Here is a 13,916-nt window from a genome sequence, read left to right as displayed (position 1 = left end):
ATTACACTGAAATTATGGATTTGGGTGAAGAATACCACAGAAGTGTTTGTCTGTCTCATCAGATCAGTTCAGAAGGTACATGATGTCCACTTGCAATCACACAACCAGCTCAAAATGGTCCTATCCTGTTTCTAACCAGGTTGCTTTTCAGAAACAACAGACCAAAACCACAAGTCATGCAACCAAAGCATGAGCAGAGGAGAGAACTTTGACCTCCACCTGCACCCTGAACCCAAGTCTTGCCCCTCTCATGGGACCAAAGGACTGAGACATGACCAGAACTTGAACACTGAAACCTTTCAGAAGCCAGGAGTCCCTTGTCCAGGAATACCCCGTGCTGAAGCCCCTGACCATAAATGGTCAAGTTCCAAGGTTGCCCAATCAGACCTCCTGAGTTAGAATTAATGATTATGTATAGCTCCTTAGTCTGTAAATTTGCTTTAAACCTTTGTTCAGGGAGACAGATCTGAGATTTCCCTGAACAAAGATCTGTCTCATTAATGGGGTGCCCTGTAATAAAGCCTATTCTCTCTGCAAAAGATTCCTCCCCTAGTTCACTGTCCAGTGAGCAGTGGGCATGGAACCCACTTGCTTGGTTCAGTTATATATGTTTTATTATTTATTCATATGTCTTATACCTTATTCAGTTATACATATGTCTTACTAAATTTGATCACTATGTTAAGATGCTGTCTGTCAAGTTTCTCCACTGTAACATTACTTCTATTGTCTCTCGTAACTAATAAATATCTGAGGAATATATTAGGAAATATACTGCTCCACCTTTAACTTTCGCCCACTAATTTTAGATTCTGCTGATGGCTCTTGCCTCCAGTAATTATTGCTCCTTTGTCCTAATGGTGATTTTCTGTTTCCTTTCTTCCTTCTGCATTTATAACCAGAGCTCTCTTATTTATTCAGTATATATTTGTATAAGTATTAACTCATGAATATTTATATTTCTCTTTGGCTTATATTCATTTTTTTTGCTCAAATTATTCCAGCTCTGGCCATTGAGAGCTTTTTCAGATGGGTTCCTAGGCCCTTTCAGCATGCTTCCATTTTGTTTTTAAAGCAATTCCTTACTTTCTGGGACTAATCAACTCTACTTTAAATAATCATTTTGAAGTTGTTCTACTCTACAGAAACTGAATATTTCATCTGACAAATTACATACTCCTTTGAGACTGATCCTGTACCTCTTAGCACCTATCAGAGTAGCAGGCAAGTGACAGGCATTTGTTAAATGTGCTTCAACTGAATGCTTGTTTATTCTCTTATTTATTCTGAATTTGAGAAAAGTAAAAGCTATTTACTGTATTCTGTGTATGTTCTTACATATATGTTCACTATTTAATCACTGCTCTCTTTTCTCATTTCATATAGATTAATTATAGTTCCTCTGACAATTAGAGATATTATCATCAATTTTAGAGATTATCATCAATATTATCATTATCATCCTTACAAAGCCATCACCAGCATTGATTCACTATGTCTCAGTAACAGATACTATAAAAAACAAATTACACAAGTGTTGTCCCTACCTGACATAAAGCATTCAAATTATAATACATAAATATAATATGTATGCTTTATGAATGTTTAGTTAAATAAAGAATAAAAAGTAAAATCAATACATATTATTTAAAAGGGTGTGAAATAGTTTAGTAAAGAAGTATAGAATATGACAGGGGCTCTTGTACTCTTTAGTTTTTATAACTATCTTAATATTAATGGCCCAAGGATTATTTTTTGTTTTGTTTGTTATATTTCAAAAGAACTGTTTATTCAGATAGCTATTTACTAAGTGCTTATTATATGCCAGGCACTAATCCTATATAATAAAACCCTAATAAGCAAAACAACCTAACAGCAGAACGACCGGTGTAATGACTGGTCACTATGATACACTCTGACTACCAGGGGGCAGACGCTCAACGCAGGAGCTGCCCCAGCCTGCAGACCCCTACCGGTGGCTGTGGCGGGGAGTGGGGCCAGCAAGCGGGCGGCGCCAGGGCAGCCAAGGCAGGTGCGAGTGGGGGCTCTGATCACCCTGCCAGTTGCCCCACAGATTGGCCCTGATCACTGACCAAGCCTAGGGACCCTACCCGTGCAGGAATTTCAGGCACTAGGCCTCTAGTCTAATCATAAGAGTTAGGTACAGCTAGGACTATTATGACCATTATACAGATATGGAAAACTGACAGAGGTAAGTTACTTGTCCAAGATCAAGTAACTAGTAATTTTTGAGTCAGCATTTGAACCAAAACAGCATCTGCATTCTTAATCTTTATACTGCACTGCCTTTGTAGGAGGGAGCTAAACACATAAAGCAGAGCTATTCTTGTAGAAGTAGGAAAATGGAAAATCTTGCTTATCCTCAGTGCCCCAGAAACCAGAGGCTCTCAGAAGCAGAGTTTGGAAACCCAGGCTCTAAGCCAATTCCTGTTAGTCCTCAGGTTTGACATTCTGATTACAGAGCTGGATTCTATTCAAGGTGGAGCCAGTGTTAAGGCAAACGGGTAGGCTACCCGATAGGTCTATAATTGTGCACATGTAGGACATGTTGAAAGGACATAGGAACCAACTTGTTCGCTAGCATTTGGTGTTTCCAAGAGCCTTCTTAAAGCCTCCTACCTCTGTGAAGTCCAAGAATTTATTTGCCAGATGTGCTCATTTTTAACTTAACATTTCTTTGTTTTCCCTTAGTGAACTATCACAACTTCCTAATGAATGGAAATGGCTGAATATTTCCTCCCCTTATCAGGATTATCTTTAATTCTAATTTTTTATCTTTTAGATGCCAATCCTTTCACACCATTCATCTTGTCTTTAAAGTTGATTCAAGCAAGCATTAGTCTTTTATTATTTTTAGAACAACAGAGAGCAGAAATAGAAATTTGATTCAGCTAATGAATGTAAATACACACATCAGAATAAAAGATTTGGATATCTGAAGTATATTTGTTGACTTTTTTTCCTTCTTTTTAGCACCATACTTATTTTATTTTCCTGATTACTTACTATATATTTAAAATTAATTGAAAAATATATGATTCTTTGTTATAATTTCAACACTTTGTGCATTCTTCCATGTTTAATAATATCTGTCAAATCCTTGAAAAACAGAACAAAATGAGCAGAGTCTGAGATTATAATAATTTGTTTGGGCTGTGATTGCTATGAAGATGAAGACTTGATTCTCTGGGTTAATTGACAAATAAAATCTGTTCTGAACTCTAGAGGTCAGTTCTAGAGTTCAGAACAGATTTTTGGAAGCAGAAAATATCCAAAAATTATTTTGTTTGACCTGTTTCACTTCCAGATTCCTGGCAGGCTTACCACCTTTGGTATCAATGTCTCTGTGATTAATAGTGCCCTAGGCTTGCAGCACAGTTGAAGACTCAAATAGTATATTTGACCCAAATCCTATGCTCTAACAACAGAACAGTTCTCCTGGGGAACAATTCTATTGTTGGAAGTGCTTTCCTTTGGCTATATCTAAAAAGAGGTCACTCTCTTTTTTTTTTTTTACAGGAAGGAAGGAAGCAAGTAAGGGAGGAATGGAGGAAGGAAGGAAAAAAAGAAGGGCAAGTTTAGAAGCTAAAAGTAAAAAACATGGGACTTACAAAAATATTTTTCATATGTTATAATGTCAAATTTTTTCTTAATTTCAAATTTCATAATTTAAAAAGTAACTATCAAATGTTGATATTTAATCAACATTATAGTAAGTACTTACTGTGGATATTTAGTAATGTGATAATTAATATGAATGTGGTAAAATGCTAAATAAAAAGCTACGTCCAAAATTATTACTTTAATTTGTCATTTCCTTATTAAAGCTCTTCTCTATGACATGCAATTACACTATAGGGTTATAGGTTACAGTCCCTGATCTACAGAACTTTAAACATTAGAGCATTCTTTTTCTTTTATTGTTTAGGATTTGAAATGAAAGAGAAAAACAGTCAAAGGAAAATATTTCAAAAACATTTTAATAAAACATATGAAAAGAATGATTTAAGCAGTGCTTAAAAATGTACTAGGAGTTATGATATTTAAGAGGTTGGCCATGCTCTAAATGACAACTTGTTACAGATCCTGACTCTCCCCCTTACTAGCTTTTTGACCTTGGACTACTAGTTCCACACTCTCTATCATCTGAATTGTAAATTGGAGACAATCTTAATAAGTAAATTCATATGGTAATAAATGCAAAATAGAGTTCTAGCCTGAGACAAGTAAGCACTTAATAAACTTTAGTATTGCATTTCAAGAGGTAGGGAGAAATGATTCAGGAATTCTAGATAATTAAGGTCCATGTAGAACAACAACAAAATATGGGGAATTTTAAATAATGTGATATTCACATCAATTATTTATAGACACTGACTGTTTACTCTTTTAAAGAAATAACCAGGAAACTGGCTTTAATAACAAATTCTTAAAACATTGCCTGGGTTATGATCATTATTTTATAAATATTTGTTAAATTAATAAAATAATGTGATTTAGTCCCACAATTCCTAAGAAAAAGAACAAGTTAATGTAATCTTTGTGTTTATGGAGTGGCAAAAAGAATACAATTAGTTGTATTCCAAACAGGGCTACAATCATTAAAACTTAAACCCCAAAGTATGAAGACTAATAACAAACTAATAAAAAAAAAATTTAACATTATCAGATACTAAGTAAAGATAGGTGAAGCCATGGCAATAATGAATTCCAAAAATAAATTGAAAATGATATTGGCCATTTGAAAATGGGGATATAGCTATGTAAAAAAAAAAAAAAAATCAAAACTGAATTTGATGGAAAAAACAAAATTTAAAAAATCTAAAAATAGATACAATAGCCCAGTCGGTGTGGTTCAATGGTTGAGTACTGATCTATGAACCAGGAGGTCACCGTTCAATTTCTGGTCAGGGCATATGCCTGAGTAGTGGGATTGATCCCCAGTAGGGAGTATGCAGGAAAAAGCCGATCAATGATTCTTTCTTATCATTGATGTTTTTCCCTCTCTCTCCCTCTCCCTTCCTCTCTCTGAAAACAAAAATATATATATTTTTAAATAGATACAATAGAACCTTATGTTTTAAGCAAAAAAATGCTACTGAAATTTTTATAAATATTACATATTTCCCCAAAATGAAAATCACTTAACTCACACAGTCATATACCTGGCTAGGCTAAATTGTGTACATTTGTATATTTGTGCAATAGTTCTTGGGCTTTAGCTTATATTATTGGAAGATGCACACAGGTTGCTGCCCCCACTCTCACCCCAAATCTGGGGCAGGACCTGGAAGCAAATTTCTAGCAAATTCCCAGGAAATGCTGAGACTACTGGCCTGGGAATCACTACTATAGTAGAAAGAAGGGTAGATTTAGCTTCTGGAGACTAAGATTCAAATCAAAGCTCTGCCAGTTACTGGTTGACCCTAGAATATCAGGTAAATTTTCATTTTCCTCATAAGAATAAAAAAATGGTGAAAATGATAGTTAACTTAAAGAATTTTTATGAGAAAATATAAGAAAGAGAACATGTGAAACTGACAAGTAAAAGGAACTCATAAATTTGCTGAATTTATATGTGCTACTAATTTCAAACGTGACTTTAACTGATAGCAATAAAAAGTCCATATATTTTCTACAGAAAGACAAAAAGAACTTTGTAGCAATAGATTGCTGTTATTTGTGAAATGAGCAATAATGAAGGGTTTAGCCCTTTAAGGCCTAGAACTGAGAGGTTTTTATGTTAAAATATAAGATAGTCTCAAAATTGACTTTATGAGTTAGCCATACTTCAGAAGAAGAAAAATAAAAATATGGAGCAAGTGAGAAAGCATTTCTAACCCTGTTTTATCCAGGAGGTCAGACAATATGTCAGGAAACAGCTGTGAGTTAGAAAAGCTAGGTCAATAGCATCAAAAAATTGCAACTCCTCTGAGGTTAATGTGGTAAAACATCAAGGCATTGTATACATACAGGAGAAAAGATCTCAATCATGCTTTGCTCAAGGTATTTATAGTATGTAAAAGACCTTAAAGGAAGTTGCACATTCTGGTGCATGTCATAAGTGCCAAATTGATATAATCAAGGAAAATTTTAAGGGTTTCATTTAGAAATACAGATAAGGACTGAGAAATAATTAAGACTTCTCGTTCGGAGGCATTATCATGTGGCGGTATTACGTTTAAAGTATTAGGTGGGATTTATACTTCTGATGTTAGTTTTAATCATTAATTCAGTCAATAATGTTTTCTTGAGCTTGTCATGTCTGTGTAGAGCAATGTTCCAGTCTCTGAGTGAGATGGAACAGCCCCTGTCCTCATGCAGCTTAAATTTTCAAGGGTAAAGATAGATAATAAGTCATAACAAGTAAACAAGATGGCTTTAAACAGTGCTAAGTGCTATGAAGGGAGTAAAACAAGGTAATAGAGTGTGGGCACTTAATCATTTGTATATGCAAACTAGAGGCCCGGTGCACAAAAATTCATGCACTGGAGGGGAGGTGTCCTTCAGCCCGGCCTGCCCCATCTCACAGTCCAGGAGCCCTCAGGGGATGTCCTCTGTGGGAGGCAACCAGCCGATCAGGGGAAGGCGCCACCCCCATCACACCTCTGCTTCTACCACTGCTGGCCACCATGGCTGCCTGAGCCTTGGTCCTCGCAGCCACCACAGCCGCCACCTGTAGCATGCCTGAGCCTTTTATTAGTATAGACTGAGGCCTGTTGCATGAAAAGATTAGTGCAATAGGCCTTCCTGTCCCCTGGCTGCCAGCACCGGTTTTCCTCCGGCACCCGGCACCCAGGCCTTCGCTCCGACCGGAGCTGACTTCAGCGCCTTCGCTGCTCCACTTGGCGCCTACGTATGCAAATTAACCGCCATCTTTGTTGGTGGTTAATTTGCATATCTTGCTGATTAGCCAATGGGAGGCGTAGCGAAGGTATGGTCAATTACCCTGTTTGTCTATTATTAGATTAGATATACACTATATAAATGTACCTATTATTCTAATTGAATTATATACATTGATTCTCCTAATCCTCAGTGATCCTATAAGGTTGGTGTTGTATTATTCCCAATTTACAAGTGAAAAAACGGAAGTAGAGGTTAAGTAAGTAAACCAAGGTAACACAGCTTGGAAGAATTTGGATCCAGAGAATTTGGCTCCCAAATCTATGCTCTTACCTACTATATTATGTTATTACCGCTTGATTTTAATGTATTATCTCATTTAATTCTCATAACCACCACCTGAAGAATTATACCTCATCTCAGAATTGGCAACTAAAACACAAAGAGAAAAGAGGGCTTTGCCAAGGTTAGAATTTTTTTTTTTAACCAGGTAGTATAATATCAGATAGACATTCTAGTTTAGGGCCTACAAGTGAGAGAATGTAGAAGCAGAGTTTCCCATTCAGACCTTGGATAGGTTTACAGACAATATTGAATAAAACAGAAAAAATAAATAGTACATTTTAAAAATTGGAAATGAAGCAACATAATTCAAGGTTTGGGTACCTCATGGCAGTAAGTGAGAACAAAGATTTATCATAAAATCCTTATTTGAAAGCTTTCCATAATTTCTGAATTAATGCACATTTATGGATATAAACCTAATCCTTTGGAATACATGGTTTTGACTTTGTTTCAAGAACCAGGTGCAATTACATTATTTGTTCACACTATTTTAATTCACAGTAAACAAATGGGAATTAATTTAAAAATATGCCAAAATACAAATAGACAGCAATATCAAGTTATTTGACTCTTCTCATTTATAAAAAGAATTATAAATATAGCTCTGCATCTCTGGATCACACAACAATTTAATGTCCTAAAATCTAATACCACATTCTGATATATAGCATGAAAGAGCTAAAGGCTAATGCTTCAAAATGAGCATTTTAATAGCTAGGAATAGTAATGTAATCTAACATGAGATTCTAACCCTAGAAAGTATAATTGAATGTAGTGAATATCAAAAGCAATTAGTATGTTAACCTTTAAGTTTATTGGTAAGAGTCCTAGAAATAAGAATTAGAGTGTGGCAATTTAAACAGTTCACTTTTCTTAAAAACACAGAGTCTGACTGTTATCAAAACTGACCTGTGTATTCACCATCTCTGCAAAAATTGTGTTGATATTTAATGACCAAAATGAAAAGAATGTTCTAATCAAATAAGGTGATTACCAACTATATGCAAAGCTACATAAATCATTTAATAGAGTAATAAATCATATGCTAGTGAATTCTGAAAAAAAAACAACAGAATATGGCTTTTTCAGCTTTTAATGTGTTTTTCTACAATTTATAATTATAGAAACATGAGCATCATTTGTCTGCTTAAAGAACTTCTCATTACTATTAATTTACTTTTCTTTGAAAAGCAGGAGACTAATAGTTCTGTTAGCTAGTGCATCTCAAACCTGTTACTGAGAGAGAAAAACCTTGAATGCAAAAAAAAGCATGTCACTTCTTTCAAGCTCCATTTCTTCTATTCTATCAGGGGAAACCCGTATGAAAATTGACCAATGCAGTATAGTTTGGATTTATATTCTCTCGGAAGGGAACATGTAATAAAGTGAGTACCAAATGCTCAGTGTTTGTTCCACGCAGATTGCACCCAGACTTATTTATAGTAGAAAGACTAATTTTATAGCAATTGTAAAAATGTAAATCAGGCTTTAAAACTGATTCAGGAATTGTATTTTATAAATGAAGCTTTTATTTTAACTTAAACAGTTCTCTTACGGTATTATACACATTATTCAGAATGTTCTGTTTTTGTTATGCTTGAAATAGTAGTGATGTTTCAGGAAAACAGGGAACAGAAACACCTGTTTTTTAGCAAATTACATCTCCTAATGATTATAATAATTTTATAGACTAGATTGACTTTAAAATGTAAATATTGCAATATTTTAAAGTTTAAATTATTAAATAGAGGTTTATTTTTAAAATAGCAGTGGAAAATGTGAACCAAAATACAGCATATTCTTGCCTATTTTAGCCCAAATATTTCTACTAATAAAGTATGTATCAAGCATCTACATTAAAAATGTTTTGCTTAACATATGTTGATTTTGTTCTATTGCAAATGTAATATTCAATTATTAAAATCTAGAAAATAAATGATAAATACAAACTTAACTCAGTAACAACTGTCAATATTTTGATATAGTTTCTTCAAGTCATCTGCCCATCTGGTTAGCTTCCTATTTATCCTTATCTTTATCTACAGACAATTAGGATACTACTAAACATATTTCATAACTTGCTTTTTTATAAGTATCAAAACTCATGAGACATTAAATTATATTTTAAATGAACGATCGAAGATCTTTTTAATACATGTACTCTTTTGAAAAAGTGAAGTCCATGCCAAGTTGAGTCAAGAAGAGAAATGTCGGTGTGATCCGTGGCAGCTGCTTGCTTCCCTGGGAAGGAAGGGCCGACTAGGAGTACAGTAGCTAGCAATCCCCTCAGCGCTCCCAGAGTCTCTAGTGGGAAAAGAACAAAGGCCTTTCCAATGCAACTAACACAGATGTGCCCAAGGCAGACTGTCAGAAACAGTTAAGATGACAGCTACTCACAGTTCATTATTTCCTTCTCACAGGTCACTGGGTGACAAGCTGGGTCAGTGTGCTTTGTCAGCTGTCCCAGGCCTTCCCCACCCCCTATTCAATGTAAATAAGGGTAAAGGGCTCCATTGGATAAACCAATGTAAACAAACACATTCCAGACACTTAAAGATGCCAGCATATGATACTTATTTTATTTTGGACCAAACTTAGAATTAAATATACACACACACTTATCCAAGTAAGAAGAGAACCTCATTTCTACAACTCACTGATATAGGAAGCAAAAACTTTCTAAGTGTGGCTAAAGCAAACAAAAAATATAACCCATTATGAACTAATCAGAACCTTACATTTAGGACCTTACACAACAAAATTTTTTTTCCTTTTTCTTCAATAGAAAAAAAGAAGTTTTCCACATTACTAAAAAAAAAAAAAAAGAAAGGATCGACAATCAGATTGCTTTCCACAAGTGTTTGAAATATAAATTAAATGAAATGATTCTGACTAGATGACAGTTTGGATTGTGGCAATATAGTTTTTTAAGAATATAATTCAAAATAATGCTCAAATAAAAATGGCAGTGGCCTAATAAAATCTTTTATGAGGTAATACACATAAAATTTTAGTAATGACTTAATATGGCTTCTCAGTATGATAACATTCTGTTATGAAATCAATAGAGTAAAAACTGCTAGGAACGAGGACTAAAACTGTGGATTAGAGTGTGGGCTATACATCTAAATGGGTGTGGGTGCGAATCCCATCTTCCCCATTAACCCGCTGTATAAATGAGCACATTACAAAACCACTCTGAACCTCAGTTGCTTTTCTTCATGGATTGTAAGGTTACTTCTACCATCATCTTATAGCAATAAGTAAATCAATCTATCACGTTATTATAAGTAACTATTAAGGATGGCAGTTGGCACATGGTATAAGTATTCAATAAATGATAGCTATTAGTTACCTGTCACCAAATTCAGTATATACAAAGCTGACCTGAACCACCATTCAAGGTCTGAAATATCCTGGTTAATCATGACAAGTTATATAACATATATACACAACAGTGTGGTGATGCCCATAGAAAAAGGGGAGTAGGGGTTGGTGAAGGTGGGCAAACAGGGGGACAAACGGGGATGGAAAGAAACTTTTCTTTGGGTGATGGACGCACAATGCAGTGTGCAGAGGATGTTTTGTTGAGTTGAAACCTGTAAGGTTGTGTCAACCAATGTCACCCCAATAAATTCAATAATTATAATAATAAAAAGAAAAGAAAATTGCAAAAAAATGCTAAAAAATATCTAAACCCTTCATTTGTAAGCCTGTATAAACCAGTAAATCAATACTTGGATTCACCAAGAAATCAGGCATTCACAGTCTCTCTCCATGTTTTCTACTTCTTGTCTTTGCTGAAAGCTGCATATATTGACATATTTTTTATTAATCCCTTTATAAACTGTTCCACCTTACTTAAAGGTTCCTTTCCAAGATATCCAATCAAAAATAATAGGCCCTGTTAGAAAACCTGAAGATTTGAATAATCGCTAAGACAAAAACATGAACGGTCAGGCAGAACAATACCAAGGAGAAGCCGTAAGACTTTGGGCTCAGAGAGCCTGCCTTGGATTACTAGCTGGAAGGCCTTAGCCAGCTAACTTAACCTCTCTGTGCCAAATTTCTTCATCAGTAAAACAGAGGTTAAAGTATTACATACCTCATAGGTTATTGGGAAGTAATGTACATAAAGCCCTCAAGAAAAGTCAGTATCTACATATATATAAAAATCTAAGCGACCATTATGACTGAACAACCAGAACAACTGGAACGACCAGTCAACCAGTCACTATGACGCGCACTGACCACCAGGGGGCAGAAATTCAATATAGGAGCTGCCCCCTGGTGGTCAGTGCACTCCCACAGCCAACATCCCCAGGGCTGGCCAGCCCCCCATTGGCCCCAATGCGGGGGGGGGGGTGGGGTGGCAGCTGTCCAACCTCCCGCAGACTCTCCCCACAACTGGCCAGCCCCCCCGCCCCCCCCCCCCCCCACGCTGGCTGTCCAACCTCCCGCAGTCCCTCCCCCTGCCGGCTGGCCCCCTGATAGGGCTTGATCTCCAGCCAGGCCAAGGAACCCCACCTGTGCATGAATTCATGCACTAGGCCTCCAGTATGTTAATAATTGAATGTTATCCCTCATTGTCACATATACCTGCTGCTACTACCACACTTTCTGTCTTCCCCAAATTGGGCCACTTGTGGTTGTCTCCTTCCTTGGCTATATCTAAGGAAGTACATACATTTATATCTTTGTATTTTTTATTCTTTTCAATTATATATTCTTTATTAAAATTATTTGCTCATTAATGTTTTCCCTGTTCTAAAATTCTAATTATTTTTCAAATTTCCACAACTCAGATCACTTCACATTATTCCTTTAATTTTGGCAGCAATTTTATTCTTTATTTTGTAAAATTGATAAAAAGCAAAAAATGTGAAATTGAGGCAGTGACAATACGATGCACTGATTTCCCTTATGTTTGGAAAGTGTATAAACCTAACAAGACAACCTAAGGTTCAAAGTCATCAATATGCCAAATTCAGTACTGGGTTCTAATTTTGCCCAACGATTCCTTCCAAAGTGGGAAGAAAGTAATTGCTTTAAGTACTTATGCTTTACTCAAAATAAATTTGTTAAGGAAGAGAAAAAGAAAAACTGAAATTGCATCTATTGTGGTAAGTTGTGGAGGAGGATAGGAGAATGCAGATAAATCCCTGTGGCTTTAAGGAAAATAAAGAAGGCCAGAAGAGGGGGCCCTGGGAAATTTCTTATAAATCCAAAACATATTTACCAGTCAATTCATACTGTCTAGAAATCACAAATCTAAATGCAACCCCTATTAAAAACTCTTTTGTACCTCTACTTATTTTCAGAACATTTTCACAACTATTACTGTGTGCTTATACATTTCTGGAATTTTAAAGACATAACATTTAATTCTAACAACTCAAACAGGTATTGTGGTATGTTAACTGACATTAACTGCTTTGTTTGGGGAGTGGCCTCACATTTTCTAATACTATAAGCATTTCTCTCAATGTTCCATCATCAGCCTATATTGCTTCATGGAAACACAACAAGAAAACACAGGAGACAAATCCCTAAATTACCCAATGCCCTCAGTCCTCAGAAAAAATATTTCCAGGTTGGGAAAGGAGGGAGTCACAGAAAAGAAGGTGGATTGTCACCGGGGTCCCCTAATGCCGACCTATCAGGGCCAGGGCCAGCAGGAGACAAACACAAAAACACCAGCTAGGTTTCAGAAATCTGAGAGCAGAAGGAACCTGTGCCTCCTTGAGTAGAGGTAGGATAATGACAAGCCCCAGCCTTCCTTCAAAACGCAGTGGCTGCCGAATGAGTCTGGAAAGCTAGGTCAACAGTGGCCTCAGGAAACAGTGTTTGAGTTCCCCAGTGCCCCAGTATTTCCTGAGTTCCTGTTTTACATGAAAACTTCAAGCATGGATGCCAACAGACTTATATCCAGTGGGCAGCTGGGCAGAGAGTGGCCTAGCTGTCTAACTGTAGCCTTTGGTCCTGTTGTGAAGCATCAATGAGTTGAGAACCTTGCATAGGATTAAAAAGCAAGGAGCAGGGAAAGACCTGGAACTTAAGCTTTCATCCAGCTCCAGGAAACCCCTATACCAGTATATGATACGGGAGGTACTAAGTTTGTTACTTTGTTTAACTGTGCCACATCTTACTAAACAGTAAAACCAAAGGATCTGAGGTTTAAATAACAAATTAAAGAGACAATAAATTGAAGAGTCACTTTTTTATCAGGGGGAAAAAAAGTTTCTTTTCGGTCAAATTCTGAGGCAGGAATATGTAAATTCAGACTGTAAGAAAGTTTTTAACTGAAATAAAAAGTTGTCATGTTGCACACAAACTTACACAATGTTATATGCCAACTATATCAATAAAGCTGTCTAAAAAAATTTTTTTAAGAAAACAAAAGTTGCTATTTTTTTCATGCAACTGATATATCTACCTATAGTTAGTATATTTAAACTTAGGAATTCTCCTAAACTTTAATGAGTATGGTAAGTACTTCAATCAATAGTCAATTTCAAATAATTATATATTAAAATTGAAGTTTATAAAGTCACTTTGCAATTTATAACAACAAACCCCCCTAAAAGAATAATAGACTTTAATTTTCTAATCAAATAAAGATGATTAGAGAAACAGTTTCCATTTTCCAACCAAGGATAATTTTCAATTGGTTAGCAAAATCACTGATGTTCATTTTATTCTAG

The 13,916-nt window shown here is 35.7% G+C and overlaps 1 protein-coding gene across 1 annotated transcript in view; it reads right to left on the bottom strand.

Annotated features, from left to right (window-relative positions):
• Positions 1-13,916, bottom strand: part of LOC139018997 (doublecortin domain-containing protein 1-like) — a 144,476-nt gene that overhangs the window by 115,216 nt on the left and 15,344 nt on the right. The window lies entirely within an intron of this gene.

Source organism: Myotis yumanensis, unplaced genomic scaffold, assembly GCF_028538775.1.
Source record: "Myotis yumanensis isolate MYYU_CA2020_CCGP unplaced genomic scaffold, mMyoYum1.0.hap1 SCAF_10, whole genome shotgun sequence".
Lineage (NCBI taxonomy): Eukaryota > Metazoa > Chordata > Mammalia > Chiroptera > Vespertilionidae > Myotis > Myotis yumanensis.
The sequence above is the reverse complement of the archived record's forward strand: the minus strand, read 5'-3'. Positions and strand labels throughout refer to the sequence as shown.